This window comes from Rattus norvegicus, chromosome X (assembly GCF_036323735.1).
Source record: "Rattus norvegicus strain BN/NHsdMcwi chromosome X, GRCr8, whole genome shotgun sequence".
NCBI lineage: Eukaryota > Metazoa > Chordata > Mammalia > Rodentia > Muridae > Rattus > Rattus norvegicus.
Window position 1 is genome coordinate 139,430,853 of NC_086039.1, and position 14,678 is coordinate 139,445,530.

Sequence of the window (14,678 nt, forward strand, 5' to 3'; positions counted from 1 at the left end):
CACACACCACAAACACACACCAGACACACATCACACATACACACATACCACACACACACCACACACACATACCCACACATATATACCACACACACCACTCACACACACTACACACACACACATACCCACACCACACACATACATACACATACCACACACATACACACACAAATACCACACACACATCACACATACACACACAACACACACACAACACACACAAACACACCACACACACACACCACACACATACACATACCCCACACACATACACATATACCATACACATACACATACACACAAACCACACACACAACACACACACACATACACATACACATATACCATACACATACACATACACACAAACCACACACACAACACACACACACACACACATACACACACACAAAGGCTATGAAAGTTCTATCATTTATGTCATACACAGAATCTAAATTTTGTGAGTGAGAAAGACTCTGTGTATGTGTGTGCGTGTGTGCATGTGTGTGTGTGTGTAACACTTTTAAAACTTCAAAATAGGGAAAATGTTTTCAGAAGAAGACACAGAAACTGGCAAATACAACAAAAGGAACAGTATCAGCACATTGTCAGTGCATTTTAAGTTTGTTGACAAGTAAACACATGTATGATCCAACATACAACAAAGACACATGCTCCACTATGTTCATAGCAGCCTTATTTATAAAAGGCAGAAGCTGGAAAGACCCCAGATGCCCTTCAACAGAGGAATGGATACAGAAAATGTGGTACATCTACACAATGGAATATTACTCAGCTATCAAAAACAATGACTTTATGAAATTCGTAGGCAAATGGTTGGAACTGGAAAATATCATCCTGAGTGAGGTAACCCAATCACAGAAAAACACACATGGTATGCACTCCTTGATAAGTGGCTATTAGCCCAAATGCTTGAATTACCCTAGATGCCTAGAACAAATGAAACTCAAGACAGATGATCAAAATGTGAATGCTTCACTCCTTCTTTAAATGAGGAAAAAGAATACCCTTGGCAGGGAAGGGAGAGGCAAAGATTAAAACAGAGACTGAAGGAACACCCATTCAGAGCCTGCCCCACATGTGGCCAATACATATACAGTCACCCAATTAGACCAGATGGATGAAGCAAAGAAGTGCAGACCGACAGGAGCCGGATGTAGATCTCTCCTGAGAGACACAGCCAGAATACAGTAAATACAGAGGTGAATGCCAGCAGCAAACCACTGAACTGAGAATGGGACCCCGATTGAAGGATTCAGAGAAAGAACTGGAAGAGCTTGAAGGGGCTCGAGACCCCATATGTACAACAATGCCAAGCAACCAGAGCTTCCAGGGACTAAGCCACTACCTAAAGACTATACATGGACTGACCCTGGACTCTGACCTCATAGGTAGCAATGAATATCCTAGTAAGAGCACCAGTGGAAGGGGAAGCCCTGAGTCCTGCTAAGACTGAACCCCCAGTGAACTAGATTGTTGGGGGGAGGGCAGCAATGGGGGGAGGATGGGGAGGGGAACACTCATAAAGATGGGGAGGGGGAGGGATTAGGGGGATGTTTGCCCAGCAACCGGGAAAGGGAATAACACTAGAAACGTAAATAAGAAATACTCAAGTTAATAAAAAAATAATAATACAACTTCAAAATAGGAAAATATTTTCAGAAGAAGATAACTGGCAAATACAACAAAAGAAACAGTGTAAGCACATTGTCAGTGCATTTTAAGTTTGGTGACAAATAAACACAGGTCCCTTTTGTTCACCTTCCTTATATGAATTCCTATTTCATATTGGTGAAATATTACAGGTAACTACAAAAAGAAAGGTATATCAACCAGAGCAGAGCAGTCAGTACAGTTAACAATTATGGAAAAAGTAAGTCCCCAATTTGGAGAATTCTCTACCTATTTATGAATCTGTGCCTTAAAGAAAGTATTATAAAAGCAGGACTCAGGCTGGCAAGATAGCTCAGTGTAAAAGATGCTGGGCACATGAGTCTGACCAACTGAGTTCAACTCCGAGATTCCATGGTGTAAGGAAAGAGCCTACACTCCTAAGTTGTTCTCTGACCTGTACACATGCGTGCACATCCACACACACACACACAGACACACAACACACACACATACAGAAAAACACACTAAACACACACACCACACACACACAACACACACACATACACACAAACACACTAAACACACACACCACACACACATACAAACATACACACAACACACACAACACACACACAACACACAGACATACACACACATACACACACATACATACCACACACACCACACACACACCACACAGACCACACACACCTACACATACACACATACATAGCACATATACACACACACATACACACACACACTACACACAAACCACACCCACACATACCCACAACAAACACACACCACACACACCACACACAAACAACACACACATGTACACACATACACACACATATATAGCACACACACACCACACACACACACCACACACACATACACAGAAACACACTAAACACACACCACACACACATACACACATACACACAACACACAACACACAGACAGAGACATACACACATACACACACATACATACCACACACACCACACACACACCACACACACCACACACACCACACACACATACACACATAAATAGCACATATACACACACACATACACACACTACACACACAACATACACACACAAACCCACAACAAACACACACACCACCCAACACCACACACAAACAACACACACATGCACACACATACACACATATAAGCACACACACACCACACACACACATACACATACCACACCGACATACACACATACACACATACATACCAAACATACACACACATACACACACACTACACACACACCACACACACATACACACACCACACACACATACCACACACACCTAACCACACAAACATACACACATACCACACACACACATCACACATACAAACACAACACACACACACAACATACACACATCACACATACACAGACACCACACACACACACGACACACAGCACACACACACCACACACACAAACCACACACATAATCGTACACCACACACATACATATACACACAAACCACACACACAACACACACACAACACACACACATACACACACACAAAGGCTATGGAACTTCTATCATTTTGTCATATACACAATCTCGATTATGTGAGTGAGGAAGACTCTGTGTGTGTGTGTGTGTGTATGTGTAACACTTTTATAACTTCAAAATAGGGAAATTGTTTTCAGAAGAAGACACAGAAACTGGCAAATACAACAAAAGGAACAGTGTCAGCACATTGTCAGTGCATTTTAAGTTTGGTTATAAATAAACACACGTCCCTTTAGTTCACCTTCCTTATATGAATTCCTGTTTCATATTGGCGAAATATTACAGTTAACTACAAAAAGAAAGGTATATCAACCAGAGCAGAGCAGTCAGTACAGTTAACAATTATGGAAAAAGTAAGCCCGCAATTTGGAGAATTCTCTGCCTATTTATGAATTTGTGCCTTAAAGAAAGTATTATAAAAGCAGGACTCAGGCTGGCAAGATAGCTCAGTGTAAAAGATGCTGGGCACATGAGTCTGTCCAACTGAGTTCAAGTCCCAGATTCCATGGTGTAGGGAAAGAGCCTACACTCCTAAGTTGTTCTCTGACCTGTACACACGCGTGCACACCCACACACACACACACACAACACACACACAACACACACACACAACACACACACATACACAAAAACACACTAAGCACACACACCACACACACCACACACACACCACACACACATACACACAAACACACTAAACACACACACACCACACACACATACACACATACACACATACACACAACACACACAACACACACAACACACACACAGAGACATACACACACATACACACACATACATACCACACACACCACACACACACACCACACAGACCACACACACCTACACATACACACATACATAGCACATATACACACACACGTACACACACACTACACACACACCACACCCACACATACCCACAATAAACACACACCACACACACACCACACACAAAAAAACACACATGCACACACATACACACATATACATAGCACACACACACCACACACACACACCACACACACATACACACACCACACAGACATACACACATACACACATACATACCAAACATACACACACATACACACACACTACACACACCACACACACACATACACACACCACACACACATACCACACACACCTAACCACACACAAACATACACACATACCACACACACCTAACCACACACAAACATACACACATACCACACACACATCACACATACAAACACAACACACACACAACACACATACAGCACACATACACAGACACCACACACCCACACACACACGACACACAGCATACACACACACACCACACACACAAACCACACACATAATCGTACACCACACACATACATATACACACAAACCACACACACACAACACACACACACACACAAAGGCTATGGAACTTCTATCATTTTGTCATATACAGAATCTAGATTATGTGAGTGAGGAAGACTCTGTGTGTGTGTGTGTGTGTGTGTGTGTGTGTGTAACACTTTTAAAACTTCAAAATAGGGAAATTGTTTTCAGAAGAAGACACAGAAACTGGCAAATACAACAAAAGGAACAGTGTCAGCACATTGTCAGTGCATTTTAAGTTTGCTGACAAATAAACACAGGTCCCTTTTTTTCACCTTCCTTATATGAATTCCTATTTCATATTGGCGAAATATTATAGTTAACTACAAAAAGAAAGGTATATCAACCAGAGCAGAGCAGTCAGTACAGTTAACAATTATGGAAAAAGTAAGCCCGCAATTTGGAGAATTCTCTGCCTATTTATGAATCTGTGCCTTAAAGAAAGTATTATAAAAGCAGGACTCAGGCTGGCAAGATAGCTCAGTGTAAAAGATGCTGGGCACATGAGTCTGACCAACTGAGTTCAACTCCCAGATTCCATGGTGCAGGGAAAGAGCCTACACTCCTAAGTTGTTCTCTGACCTGTACACACGCGTGCACACCCCCCCACACACACACAACACACACACAACACACACACATACACAAAAACACACTAAACACACACACCACACACAACACACACACACACAACACACACACATACACACAAACACACTAAACACACATACCACACACATACACACATACACACAACACACACAACACACACACAACACACACACAGAGACATACACACATACACACACATACATACCACACACACCACACACACACCACACAGACCACACACACCTACACATACACACATACATAGCACATATACACACACACATACACACACACTACACACACACCACACCCACACATACCCACAACAAACACACACCACACACACACCACACACAAACAACACACACATGCACACACATACACACATATATATAGCACATACACACCACACATACATACCACACAAACCATACACACACATACATACCACACACACCATACACACACCACACAGACCACACACACCTACACATACACACATACATAGCACATATACACACACACATACACACACACTACACACACACCACACCCACACATACCCACAACAAACACACACCACACACACACCACACACAAACAACACACACATGCACACACATACACAGATATATATAGCACACACACACCACACACACATACACACACCACACAGACATACACACATACACACACACTACACACACACCACACACACATACACACACCATACACACATACCACACACACCTAACCACACACAAACATACACACATACCACACACACTTCACAATACAAACACAACACACACACAACACACACATCACACATACACAGACACCACACACCCACACACACACAACACACAGCATACACACACACACCACACACACAAACCACACACATAATCGTACACCACACACATACATATACACACAAACCACACACACACAACACACACACAACACACACACACATACACACACACAAAAGCTATGGAACTTCTATCATTTTGTCATATACAGAATCTAGATTATGTGAGTGAGGAAGACTCTGTGTGTGTGTGTATGTATGTGTAACACTTTTAAAACTTCAAAATAGGGAATATGTTTTCAGAAGAAGACACAGAAACTGGCAAATACAACAAAAGGAACAGTGTCAGCACATTGTCAGTGCATTTTACGTTTGCTGACAAATAAACACACGTCCCTTTTGTTCACCTTCCTTATATGAATTCCTATTTCATATTGGTGAAATATTACAGGTAACTACAAAAAGAAAGGTATATCAACCAGAGCAGAGCAGTCAGTACAGTTAACAATTATGGAAAAAGTAAGCCCCCAATTTGGAGAATTCTCTGCCTATTTATGAAGCTGTGCCTTAAAGAAAGTATTATAAAAGTAGTACTCAGGCTGACAAGATAGCTCAGTGTAAAAGATGCTGGGCACATGAGTCTGACCAACTGAGTTCAACTCCCAGATTCCATGGTGTAAGGAAAGAGCCTACTGTCCTAAGTTGTTCTCTGACCTTTACACATGTGCACACACACACACCACACACACACATACACACATACACATTACACACACACCACTAACACACGACACATACACATACACACATACACACCACACACACACCACACACACACCACACACACACACCACACACACACACACCACACACACACACACCACACACACACACACCACACACACACCTCACACACACATACAGATATACACACCGCACACACACACCACACACACACACACCACACACACATACACACATACACACCACACACACCACACAAACACCACACACACACACACCACACACCTACACACAAATACATAGCACACGCAGAACACACACACCACACGCACACACATATACACACCACACACACATACACACACATACATACCAAATATACACACACATACACACATACTACAAACACACCACACACACATACAAACACCACACACACATACCACACACACATAACCACACACACACATACACACATATCACACACACATACACATACAAACACACCACACACACACACACCACACACACATCACACATACACAGACACCACACACACACACCACACACAGCACACACACACACACACCACACACAAACCACAAACATACACATACACCACACACATACATATACACACAAACCACACACACAACACACACACAACACACACACAACACACACACACACACAAAGGCTATGAAAGTTCTATCATTTTGTCATATACAGAATCTAGATTTTGTTTGTGAGGAAGACTGTGTGTGTGTGCGTGTGTGTGTATGTGAGTGTAACACTTTTAAAACTTCAAAATAGGGAAAATATTTTGAGAAGACACAGAAACTGGCAAATACAACAAAAGAAACAGTGTCAGCACATTTTCAGTGTATTTTAAATTTGGTGACAAATAAACACACATCCCTTTTGTTCACCTTCCTTATATGAATTCCTATTTCATATTGGCGAAATATTACAGTTAACTACAAAAAGAAAGGTATATCAACCAGAGCAGAGCAGTCAGTACAGTTAACAATTATGGAAAAAGTAAGCCCCCAATTTGGAGAATTCTCTGCCTATTTATGAAGCTGTGCCTTAAACAAAGTATTATAAAAGCAGGACTCAGGCTGGCAAGATAGCTCAGTGTAAAAGATGCTGGGCACATGACTCTGATCAACTGAGTTCAACTCCCAGATTCCATGGTGTAAAGAAAGAGCCTACTCTCCTACGTTGTTCTCTGACCTTTACACACGCACGCATACACACACAAACACTCACACCACACACACCACACAATCACACCGCACACACATACACACCACACACACACCACACACACAGACCACACACACAGTCCACACACACACACACACACCACACACATCACACACACACCACACACACATACACACATACACACCACACACACCACACACACACCACACACACATACACACACATACATACCACACAAACACCACACACACACACCACACACACACCACACACACACCACACACACATACACACCGCACATACACCACACACATACATACCACACACACAGACCACACACACAGTCCACACACACACACATACACACACACATACATACCACACACACACATACACACATACACACATACATACCAAACATATACACACACATACACACACACACAAGACACACACACATACACACACAAAGGCTATCAAAGTTCTATCATTTTGTCATATACAGAATCTAGTTTTTGTGAGTGAGGAAGACAGTGTGTGTGTGTGTGTGTGTGTGTGTGTGTGTGTGTGTGTGATACAAAAGTAGAAGGAAGACCATTTGGGAAGAGGAAGGAGGACCATTTGGTGAAGGGAGAGCGCAATGGAGGGTTGAATATGAACAGAGTATATAACCTATAGATATGAAAATATAATGAATTATGCCATTTCCTAAAATTAATATGCAGTAATACTTTAAAAAATAAGTAACCTATACACAAACCCGAGAAAATCTAGGTAAGTTTTACAACTCATTACCAAAAGCCTGATCCATGAAAGAGAAACTTGGCGATTTAGGCTTCACTAAAATCAACTTCTGTGGAACAGATATAACGAAAATAAACAGACGGGCCACTGAGTATAAAAACAATATTTGCAAAATGCACATTTTAAATATTCAATAGATCTACTGAAGCCTTCAGTTGATCAGTATGGATGAAAACAATCGCATTGGAACTGGGTAAAGGACAGGCGATGGCAAAAAAGCACATGTCCAGCAGTAGTGGTGAGATGTCGCTACACACTGAGCAGGACAGCTAGAATTCAGAAGCAGACAACACCAAGAACAGAGAAGGGTGCCAAGCCACAGAAACGGAATCACTGCTACGGAGACTGCAAAGCCGTACAGCCATTTTGAAAGACAGTTTGGCAATATCTTATAAAGCTAAACATAATCTTAACATATGATCTAGCAACTGTGCTCATTGGTATTTACCCAACTAATTTGAAATGTTATGTCCACACACAAAATACTACATGTGAATGCTTACAGTAACGCGATTCAAGAGCAGCCAAACCTGGAAAACACCGAGGTGCTTACTAAGTAAGCAAGCAGAGGCACCAAGAGATCGGTCTATTATTTAGCGATACAAAGAAATGTGTTGTTGTGGCACAGACAGGACTGATGAATGCATATTCCTCAAAGAAGTCAGTCCAAAAAAAGTCTGCACAGCGTACGAACCCAACCATATGGCAGTAAAAATGGGTATACTGGGGCTTAGGGGAAAGTGGGGGGAAAGAGTGGGGTGTGAGGCTTGCCGAGGCTGTGAAATGATTCTGTATGATAATGCAATTGTGGTTATGTTACATTATACACCTGCCAAAACTCAGCGAGCTTTAGCACACAAAAGGTGAGCACTCTTGGACGTGCTTCCACAGTTTCTAATGTCAAGTAAGTATACTTGAAAACTTGAGGCAGGAGGAGCTCCAGTTCAGGACCCTCTGGGGTTCTAAAATGAGGAACGATTGAACCCTAGTGTAGTCAAATGAAAAAAGTTAATTTAGGAGGTCAAGGAAATCCCAAAATACAGTATACAATGCAATAAGACAATCTAATTGTATTAAAGATTTATAAAGTGGATGGTCATTGCTGTGAGGTTAATGTGAGCCTGGGTCTGCAGAGAGACACTTTGACTAAAAGGTAGGGGGGAGGGAGGGGGGAGGAAGGAGGGGGGGGCACTGGAAGCCTGGGCTAGAGAGATGGCTCAGTGGTTTAGAGCACTTAAGAACACTGACTACTCTTCCAGAGGTCCTGAGTTCGATTCCCAGCAACTACAAGGTGGCTCACAACCATCTGTACTGGGATCTGATGCCCTCTTCTGGTGTGTCTGAAGACAGCTACAGTGTACTTATATAACTCAAATAAATAAATCTTAAAAAAAGAAATAAAAATCTAAAAATAAATCAGTACGTGTAATAAAGAGATGGGGAAATAACCCGTCATGTTGCAAGACGGCAGTCTATAAAACAAATGACAAACAGCCAACTTGTAATCTCTGGACTCCCGCCTGATAAAGTTGTTTCCCTGGGACCGTGAATTAGCAATTGTGCAATTACTTTATACGTGCAGTAAGTTAAACAGTTAGAAACCAAACAATTCAATGAAGTGACTAGCAGAAAGTGGGAGACAGGTTTCAGTTGGAGTGAAATTGACAGATAAGCAAGGAGAAAGAGGTTTGAATGATCTATGGGGTACCGTACTCAATATCAGCATGAGCCTAGTAAGCATGAACCAGTAAGCATGTTATATGTAGAAATAGTCACACTTACATGGAAGTGCAGAGGTTAATTGAGCACAGCCATTTCCTTGTTATATCCAAATCAGAAGATGTAGAAGCAGTGAAATTCTAGTAGCAACGAGCAAATCCAGTGGCCAGGTCTTGGTTTCTAATACCATTCTTCACTCAATGAAACCAGGATATTTTGGAAAATTGGCTAATTCTAGGACTAGAAATGGAGATAGACAATGCAAACTTTAGAATGTTTTCTCTCCAGAAAGGAAAGAAGTGCTTAAAAGCAAAACCTACAACGATGAGGGTGTGTCCAAAGGACATAGGAGCCACAGATAAAGCTCCAGGTATTTACAATGGAACAACTGCGGCAACAAAATAAGGTAGTATTCATATCTACAGACCCGAGCCTGAATAAATGAATGACTAAATAAATTAGTACAGGAGATTGAACACATTTTAGAAGTTATTTCTATCAAAGAAATCTGAACCAGTTACCCAAGTGCCCTGTACTCAAGGTAGGAGAGCATAAGTTCTCACTCTGTGAGTGTAAGGATCTCTAATAAGTACTGCATGGGGAGAAAAAGAGTAGCTTTATAGCAGAGACAGATGCTTGACAAGTCTTACCTTGACATGTCAACTAGCGGTGATCGGTGCATGGCCTTGGGTGCTATGACGAGGAAGACAGTTTACCTTAGCTGTCATTCTCTCCCACCCCAGCATATAACCACAGTCTAGAATAATGTCAGACAAATCCCAGTAGCGAAACATCAAATAGAGGCTATGAAGCTGTCACAGTCAAGAGAAGCCAGGACATATCTGAATGTAAGATCCTAAAACACACAAGAAAGATACTAGGCAAAATCCAGGAGATCTGAATAAAGTATGGACTCTAACAGCTTGCACTAAGACTGGCTCACTGATTGTACCAAATGGCTTCAGTTGACATGTTACTGACAAAACAAGCCGGTTATAGGACATATGAGAATCTTCCCAAGTTTTCTAGAAGTGTGAAAAATGTCTAATAACCAGCCTACCTTCCTACCCACACCCTAGAAAAGCTAATTCACCTAAAGTCATCCTAAGGAGCTGGGTGGAATGATCTCCTCAGTAAGATTATGTTCTTTTTCTTCCCTGGAGTCCTTTCCTACATCGAGTCTCTTGCAAATCTTCCATTATGTAGCACTGAGGTCTACTCAATTTTCTGAATCCAAAGTGAATAACTTTGACTTTTTCTTTTCCCTTTCTGTCTCTTGCTTTGTGATACTGGCCACAGCCTGGGCGTGCTTTCCAGACACTTTGGGCTTCCTCACTATTCCTCTGGGAAGCTTCCTCCACTTCTACCTAGCAGCTGCTTGTGGGCCATGTGGCTGCTGGCTGACCTTCATTACTGAACTCTTCTCTGTAGTTCTCTGACTGGCAGCTTGTCTGTCCCATTGTTTTCCTCTTAAACTCTAATAAGGTTGTCATTGTGTCAAGAAAAAGTTCAAAGAGCCAATTTTATTTAGAAAATAACTTTAAAAAGGCAGCCTAAGGGGATACCCATCAGTGCTAATCTGTGAACCTTGGGGAAGCAGCTATGAAAACTATTTGTGAGAAGTGTGAAGAAATTCGAACATAAACTGGCTCGATCCTGCTTGGTTGTAAGAGTGGCATTGTGATCACATGGGACAATCTTCTCACTCTTGTAGAACAGGCATGCTGGCATGTTGAGGGATGTCATGAAGTGTGGTGATGAATGTCTCCAGCTTGGCTGAAAAGATTATGGAAGCAAAGCAAAAGCATCCTGGGAGAAAGAACAGTGGCAATCAAGTTAGGAATGATGGATCTAAATGGAGAACCAAGGCTCTTACACTCTATAGCAGTTCACATGCCTGTACACTCCAAAATAAAACTGTAGGAAAATATTAGCATGATTTCCAACATGGAGAAAATGATAACAGAGCTTAAAAATAAACATGGAAAATTAGGGCAATCCTCAGAAGGACTATTGAGGCTTGGACTAGAAATGTCAAAGATGAGAATACAGAGCTAGAGACACAGACCAGTGAAGTAGAGCGCTTACCCATCATAGTCAAGGACCTGGGTTAGATCCCCCAGAATGGACAGACATTCAAAATATGAAGATGGTCCTTCCAATAATGTGGAAGAAAAGAATAAATGGGGTGGGGACAACCAGTTAGCTACTTGTATAAAGTTACTCCTACTACCCAAGTAAGTTCCGAATGAACAGAAGCTTTAAAGGATAAAAGCAAACAAACAAAAGCCCTTGAGACAGTTATGGTGGTACACATGTGTAATCTCAGCACTCACACTGAGGAAGGATTGTGGTTGGATCCAGGCCAGCTTGGGCTAAATACTGTGTACAGGTCAGCTAATACAGAGAGAAAGATCTTGTCTCAAAAACAAACAAGCAAACAAAAAACAAAGAACCCTTTAAAATGCTAAAAAAAAAGTATATTCAATTCATTCTTAAATGTGAAAGCCTTTATAAGCAAAGCAAATTCCCATTAGCCACAAAGGCTGATAACTTTAACCACACAAATAAAATTCTGGAAAATGTTACTAAATAACCAATTGTCTTAACTTCCTAAACCAGAGCAAAAGTTGAAAACAGAATACAACCATACAATTTGCTGAAAATAAGAAATAACCAAGAGATAAAGATGTGTCCCATCTCTTCCATTCAATGCATTACTCCTTCATTAAAATATAAGATTCCAATAATTAGCTTTCAGATGATTAAACCCCAAACAATTCATATGCAGTTTCATGGTATGTAGAAGGGTATTGGCTGAGCAGTGTCTGAAGTTCAACTTGGCATTAGTTACTGAACTGAAACTGAAAACCACCCATTGATCCAGGAACTTTATGGTAGCAATTAACCCTGTGGGCATAATCTCACTAAATATATGGGTATATTCATTCCAATAAGACTTTGTAATTTTGGAAACAATCTAAAATCCACCAATGTTTGCAGGATCAGTTGTTAAAAATGAGATGTTTCTGTATATACTGATACGGGAATATCTTATAAAACACAAGAAACTAAAAGAACATACAAAGGCATAAACTGTCTGATTCTATCAATGTAAAATAATAAAGTCTATGTTGGGTGTCGATTAAAGTTACTTCTCTCTTGGAAACATACATATTAGAGGGAAGAGACCAAGTGTATTTTTTCTAAAAACACACAGTCTATTTACAAATTCTCCAATAGACTAATACCTAATGTGCAAAAAACATATCAACAAATACACTTCTCTAGTTACTCTGAGAGTATTCCTACTAATAAACAAAATAAAGTTTTTTGATCATTCTAAAGCTGCTGTCTCTAGGGGCTAATCTTTTTTATTTAAAATCATTTTCATACAATATATTTTGAATGTGATCCTAAATTTTGACTTTTATTACCTGGTCTTTTATTCCATGTACATATATTATCTTTCTATTTCTTTCTTAAATAAAAACACTTTACCAGGTCATTTTGAAATATACAATATGGATTTTGATACTGGTAGCATTTTCAAATTCCTGTAGGTAAGTTTTACACAAGGGACTCGCCCTTAGATCCTCACTAAACTTTTGTTTTTCAAGATAGGTGTTTTTCTGTGTAGCCCTGGCTGCCTTAGAACTTTTTATGTAGATCAGGCTTGCCTCAGATTTGGCGATCAGGCTGCTTCTGCCTCCCAACCGCTGGGAATAAGGGCATATGACATCAGGCTAAACTTTTGATTTTTCTTTCCTGATAGTACTGGTTTTTTGTTTTTGTTTTTTGACAAGTTTTCACTACAAAGTCCTGGCCAGCTTTGAACTCACATTGTAACTGAGTGCCAAAGGTATGTGCCACCAGACCCAGCTCAATCAGGGATTTTTTAAACACTGTCGTTTTGACTTTGTGCCGTACTTGTGATGCAGTGAGTGCATATTGCTGCTCAAGGACCAACTCCTGTACCCTGCAGGACGCGTGGTTATTTAGAAATGACATAGCTTATAAGTGCAAAACCACAAGTACTTTAAGACTCCATATGTGGTGGGGTGTGAGGCAGATGCAGGACAACTAGGAATTCAGGTCCAGCCTTGATTATATAGGGAGTTTGAGGCCAGTATGGAGTAGTAAATGAAACATCATCTCAAATATGTATGTAAAATGTTAAAGAA